We start from the raw sequence: 7,206 nt of genomic DNA on the forward strand, positions 1-7,206 counted from the left end.
GTTATTTGAAATCATTGTTTCTTTTCTTTTTTTCATTCACGGAAGGTCAGGTGGGAGGTAGATCAGGTCAAAGATTTGTGCTCTTAAAGCTTGCCAGTGAAAATCGTGACTCGCAAAACAATTGAAATCTGGTTACTCCACAGCACAAAAATATTCCTTTGTACATCGGCATTTTTCTCCAATTTTTATTTTCTTTTTGATTTTTCCATGGATTGTTTAGGCTGCGACTATAAACTAGAAACGTGTAAATAAAAATGGTCTTCCTGTTCAATAGAATGTACGTTTACTTGAAGTTTCATCACATAAAAAGCAGTGAGAAGCTAATATTTATGTTGACGTAAAAAATTAATGAGCAGAAAAAGCTAATATGCATTGAATTGAAAAGAATCTTTACTGTTTCCCCTTCACCTTCCGTACACACACATACCTCTCAAAAAATTGAAGAAAACCAAAGGAATGGTTGAAAATGTTTTTTTAGAAAAAGATTGTTTTAGGATATTTTGTATTCCAATACGTCGACATACAAGAAATAACTTGAGGGTAAAATTCACCTCATATAAATCAGTAAGAGTAAAACTAAAATATTTTGTTAATAATCATTATGTCTAGAATCCTTATTCCAAATGGAAGATATTTCAGCAAGGATAATGACAGGCATACATATATATATATATATATATATATATATATATATTTTGTGTACAGAAAGTTGTTAGTTGAGACAGGTCATTGGTACCGTCGGTTTCAAGCCCGATAATAAGGCCCGTTTAAGGTATCCTTATCAAGCTCTCTTCAGCCAATATTCGTCTCAAACCAATGACCTGTCTCAACTAACAACTTTCTGTACACAAAATATAAGTACGCTCTTAAAATTTGGATTTTCCTTTTAATTGAGCACTCTGCTGGAATTCTTTTTCCAAAAAAAACTAATCATAATTATATATATATATATATATGTATGTATGTATATATGTATGTATATATATATATATATATTTTTTTTTTGTTCTATTTTACTTCAGTTGAATTGCTCAGAAATCAAGTGCCCCTCTCCCTTCTTGGGACTAACACTTGATCTCTATACGAGATGCATAGATATTCAAATATTCCATTGAAGTTCCCCTTTATCTTTCAAACATTGAGTTAGTAAAGAAGTTGAGAACATAATTTTCCTCTCGCCAACCATTTAAATGTTATTTTTTTTTTATTACATTTTCACCCCAAACAAGGCGCATTGCCACTTTGGTGTAGGGGGCTACTATCAGGGGCAGCAACTGCTGGGGCACTATGTTGGGATGTCTCTTGATCTTACCGGATTCCATGACAAGAATCTATCTAGTCTGGTGGAGTATCCAGCTTTGTGTTGTTAATTGAGGTAACATCATTTGGAGAATCTGCACCATTCCTTGTAAAAAGTGAACGTGGGTTAGACATAGTGAGGAGATCTTATTTGTGCTGTGAATACCATGTTATTTTGAATGTTTGCTTGTCATGAAAGGCATCTTCATGCAAGGTTGTCTTGACAAATCCATGATTAGAAAGACTTTGAACACTTGAGGATAGTGTCTAGTAAGCATTCACGTTCGCTCCATATCAATCTATGGAAATACGTGTGTTGTTCGCCAAAACTGTTGCAAATATGAAGAGGATCATCATAAATTTATTGTATGAATCTGAAGATTATATTGTTGGCATTGGTTTTCCCGATATTAGCGTAGTCAAAATTCTTCAAGGAAAGACATTGGGTACTTGATCCATCCATATTCTGGTGGTTTATGTAATCTGCCAGAATATGCTGATGCAATATCCATGAGAAAGCTGGTCATTCCCTGCATAACTGTCATAATGTCCACATAGCAAAAGGTTTGAGTTATGGGAATATTATTTTGGCCAAAGAGATAAATATTTTGAAACATGGAGGAGGAGGTTAACATTATTAGTTTCTTCTCTTCTTGTGTTCGATAATATGATATACTTCCTACTCTGTTTACAAGAAGTAATGTGATCGGATGTCGGTTTTTAATTAGTTTACTTCAAATTTACATTGTTTATTTATGTTGGCCATTTTTTTTTTTTTTTAAACATGGATCTCTTTATTTTCTTGTTTGTGCATTTTACAAAAAAAAATGTCATTTATTTTTTAAGTTTTTTTTTTCATATTTATTTTCTGTTTAATTTTGTTTTAATTTTTTTTTAACCATTGAAATTTATTTTCTGTTTAATTTTGTTTTAATTTTTTTTAACCATTGAAATTTATTTTTTGTTTAATTTTGTTTTAATTTTTTTGAACCATTGAAATTTATTTTTTTATTTAATTTTGTTTTAATTTTTTTGAACCATTGAAATTTATTTTCTGTTTAATTTTGTTTTAATTTTTTTGAACCATTGAAATTTATTTTTTGTTTAATTTTGTTTTAATTTTTTTTAACCATTGAAATTTATTTTCTGTTTAATTTTGTTTTAATTTTTTTGAACCATTGAAATTTATTTTTTGTTTAATTTTGTTTTAATTTTTTTGAACCATTGAAATTTATTTTCTGTTTAATTTTGTTTTAATTTTTTTGAACCATTGAAATTTATTTTTTGTTTAATTTTGTTTTAATTTTCTTTTAACCATTGAAATTTATTTTCTGTTTAATTTTGTTTTAATTTTTTTGAACCATTGAAATTTATTTTCTGTTTAATTTTGTTTTAATTTTTTTGAACCATTGAAATTTATTTTCTGTTTAATTTTGTTTTATTTTTTTTGAACCATTGAAATTTATTTTTTTGTTTAATTTTGTTTTAATTTTTTTTAACCATTGAAATTTATTTTTTGTTTAATTTTGTTTTAATTTTTTTGAACCATTGAAATTTATTTTCTGTTTAATTTTGTTTTAATTTTTTTGAACCATTGAAATTTATTTTTTGTTTAATTTTGTTTTAATTTTCTTTTAACCATTGAAATTTATTTTCTGTTTAATTTTGTTTTAATTTTTTTGAACCATTGAAATTTATTTTCTGTTTAATTTTGTTTTATTTTTTTTGAACCATTGAAATTTATTTTTTTGTTTAATTTTGTTTTAATTTTTTTGAACCATTGAAATTTATTTTTTGTTTAATTTTGTTTTAATTTTTTTTAACCATTGAAATTTATTTTCTGTTTAATTTTGTTTTAATTTTTTTGAACCATTGAAATTTATTTTTTGTTTAATTTTGTTTTAATTTTTTTGAACCATTGAAATTTATTTTCTGTTTAATTTTGTTTTAATTTTTTTGAACCATTGAAATTTATTTTTTGTTTAATTTTGTTTTAATTTTCTTTTAACCATTGAAATTTATTTTCTGTTTAATTTTGTTTTAATTTTTTTGAACCATTGAAATTTATTTTCTGTTTAATTTTGTTTTAATTTTTTTGAACCATTGAAATTTATTTTCTGTTTAATTTTGTTTTATTTTTTTTGAACCATTGAAATTTATTTTTTTGTTTAATTTTGTTTTAATTTTTTTTAACCATTGAAATTTATTTTTTGTTTAATTTTGTTTTAATTTTTTTTTAACCATTGAAATTTATTTTCTGTTTAATTTTGTTTTAATTTTTTTGAACCATTGAAATTTATTTTCTGTTTAATTTTGTTTTAATTTTTTTGAACCATTGAAATTTATTTTCTGTTTAATTTTGTTTTATTTTTTTTGAACCATTGAAATTTATTTTTTGTTTAATTTTGTTTTAATTTTTTTTAACCATTGAAATTTATTTTCATGTCTGCATTTACACTTTATCTGTACTCTACCATAATGCAGAGAAACTACACACCACAATGTATTATGAAAATGTCTTCAAATTTAGATCTATATAAGCTCTAGTCCAGATATTGAATACTCTTTCCTATAAATTTAGCAAATAATACAATTATGTACACTTTATTTATTTTTACATAAGCAGTGTGTGTATATATATATATATATATATATATATATATACACACATTTATATATATATATCTTTTATTTGTTTTGCATAAGTATTTATATGTCGCTACACACTCATGATTATGTTTTGGTCAGCTAGTTACAAGTAACTAGCAACCTCTGCAGGTGATATTGTTTATACAAAAGTAGAGTACTGACCAAAACATACTCATGAATGTGTAGTGACATATAAATGCTTGTGCAAAACATATAAAAAGTATATCTTGCCCTACTTCAGTATTGAGCACTCTTGTATAAACCTTGTTAAAAATTCATTGGTTGCTTAACCTCTGGAAAATATTAACCTGAAATTATATATGAGAGTTGTACTAATTTTTGTGATTAACACCTTCTGCTCGAAATTTTTAGACAAAAAAATATTTCATAAACTTGAATCAATTTTTTGTCCAGAATAAATTGAATATTGTTTTTAGTCAAAATTTTTTTCTTTGTTTGATTTGCCAGTTTTCAAACATTTTTTTTTTTTTTTTCCAAACATTTTTTTCTGATTATTGGAAACAAGATAACTATTCTTCCTTTACCTTCAAAATTTGCCCCAAAAGCCTTTAAAAATGGCAGCTTTTACACATTTATATTCCGGGTAGGGGCCAGGATTCTTCTGCCAGAAATGTTAGGTAAAAACTGTAAAAATAGTTATCAGGTTTTTGGATTATTTTTCTTTCCATATTTCAGATTTTTTCAATCTATCAAATGAGCAATATTATATATTGAAATGAATCTTTTTTTTTATCACAGATTTTTTTTTCTAACTGATCTCTGAATTTTAGAGTCAGTCTTTTTAATCTGAACTTTAAAATTTTGAGTCATTTTTTTCTTTCATTTAATATTTTATTTTAATTTCTTGTATTATATAAAACAATGAAATATCAATTTTGAAAATGATTGTTTTTTTTTTGTTTTTGTTTTTTTTTTGTTCACCTGAATAAATTAAAACTTCCTCCTCCGACTTTGTTAAAGAGAAAAAACAGAATATGAAATGTTGGGGGGGGGGGGTATATTTCACCAATCACATCGAGTAACGATCAATTACTTTTGCTCTTTTTATTTGGGTTCTTCCGGATATTGTCCTCATCTTTAACATTATTTTCACGTTTCAGTTGATCTAATCTCTGACCTTCTTCATGTGTATCTTGTCGAATTTGGGAATTTGCAGAGAATTTCAAATGAAACTCTTTATTTAATCTCCAGGAGTAGCATGTTCTTGTTCCCTCAGCCATGATTGGGTAGTAATATGCAGTAATAAACAAATAGTGACATACAATGATAAGTAAAATTGTAAATTTGTAGAAAACAAAAACAGGTTTGAAAGTCCTAAAATTCATACTAGAATTATCTGCACTTGTATTTGGTAAAATTCAGTTGTAAAGTTACATTCTTCTGGAACTTGAAGCTTCAATTCTTCCTTTTTTTTATTTTACTTTTGTTAGTTTGAAGAGATCAAGGGGCTCCTTCCTAGAGCTAACACTTGATTCTATTATTGTTTAAATTTATATCCGAGGGCTCTTCTAAGAATAGACACTGTTCCCTTTATGGCTGCTATCTGTATTTCCTTACAGCTTGGTTTTCCAGGGATTGCTTCTAAGTATTTTTGAAGGTTCTTTTTTATTAGGCCAGTTGCTCCTGTCACAACTGGTATAATTTTTTTATTTCTTTCAGAGACCATGTTGCTTTTAGATCATTTTTAAGGTCCTGATATTTTGTTATCTTTTCCCGTTCTGCTCTATTAAGGCTGAAGTTGTTTGAAACTGTGACATCGATAATGAGTGCAGTCCTTTCGGGCTTGTTCCATATTACTATATCTGGCTTGATGGCCTTGTCTTTTATGTATCTGCCTGCCTGTATGTCTTTGTCGCAGTGTGAATTATTAATTTTTTATTTATTGCGGACTATTATCCTCATCTTTTCTTAGTTGTTTCACGACGTTTCGGCCAACTATTCCTCTCGCCTTCGTCAGGTGGTAACAGCGACGGATAGGAACTCTGAATCTCCTGACTGCATTCACTGCAGTTACTGCCTTCCATAGTTATCAGTAAGGCATTAATTGCAGTGGCCAGTCAGAAGATTCAGAGTTCCTATCCCGTCATGGTTACCACCTGACGAAGGCCAGAGGAATAGTTGGCTCGAAAGAAAAGATAAGGATAATTGTTCGCAATTAATAAAACTCATCTCAATAATGAATTCCAATTAAATAATTTGTAATTACTTAATATTTTTATCCAATCAAAGGACGAGAGCTTGCTATTCCCATGGATTAAATGAAGGGTTCCATGCAGATTCCCGAGTTTGACAAATATTCTCGAGTCTGACAAGCGGTACCTCTCAAAAAGTTTAGAGGAAATGTGAAAAAAAACAAAAAAAAAACACTCAAAATGAGAAGAGTAGGTCCGGAGAATAAGTAATTTTTATCTAAAACATTCAGAAATGTATTTTCGCTTTCTTTAAACGTTTCTTTTATATCCATCTAATTTCCATTTTTGTAAATTTCCTAATCATTTTCTAAATCAGTGTTGACTGAAACACTTTTTTCTTGGTGAGATTTATTTGTAACTTTATTTTTCTTTACATCTGCTCAGTCAAAACACTGTTCTCGTGAAAACTTGTGAATCCTAACACAATATTTTGCGCAAATCTTTTGTTCTACAACATCGGTACAAACGAATGCAAAATTTTTTTGTATGAATAACCCCCCCCCCCCAAAAAAAAAGATGATTTAAATGATGACAGAAAAATCTTTTTGTAAAGCATTTTTTTTTTTAAGTAGTTTGAGGTGTGTTTGAATTTTTGTATTTTTTTTGCTCCCTCAAAATGTAGTTGCAGCAAATCATAAAACTATGAGAAACAACGATGAGTATACTCGTTCTGTCAAAAAAAAAAAAAGGCAAATCACATTTTTTATAGAAATCTTAGTTTTCTCTTGTAGACGTTATCTTCCCCAATGAAAATTGAATTTGTTTCAAGTCGTGATTTATTTAACAAACCACTATTCCACTAAAATGATTTTTCATAGGATTGATGCTTAATTTGGGTTTTAACATCAACTTATCAACATCGTATTCCTCAAATTATCACATGTCTCAGTATTAACCATGCTCACGTGATGAGAACCGGTGTGTTAATGTGATGTAAAAATCCATTGTATTCATTATTATCTCACGAAAATATTTTTATTTTTTTCATTGAATCACTTAAAACTTAAGATGATTTTTGCTTTTTTTATTTTTTATCGTCAGCATG

Source organism: Euprymna scolopes, chromosome 5, assembly GCF_053919585.1.
Source record: "Euprymna scolopes isolate OS-2025 chromosome 5, ASM5391958v1, whole genome shotgun sequence".
Classification (NCBI taxonomy): domain Eukaryota; kingdom Metazoa; phylum Mollusca; class Cephalopoda; order Sepiida; family Sepiolidae; genus Euprymna; species Euprymna scolopes.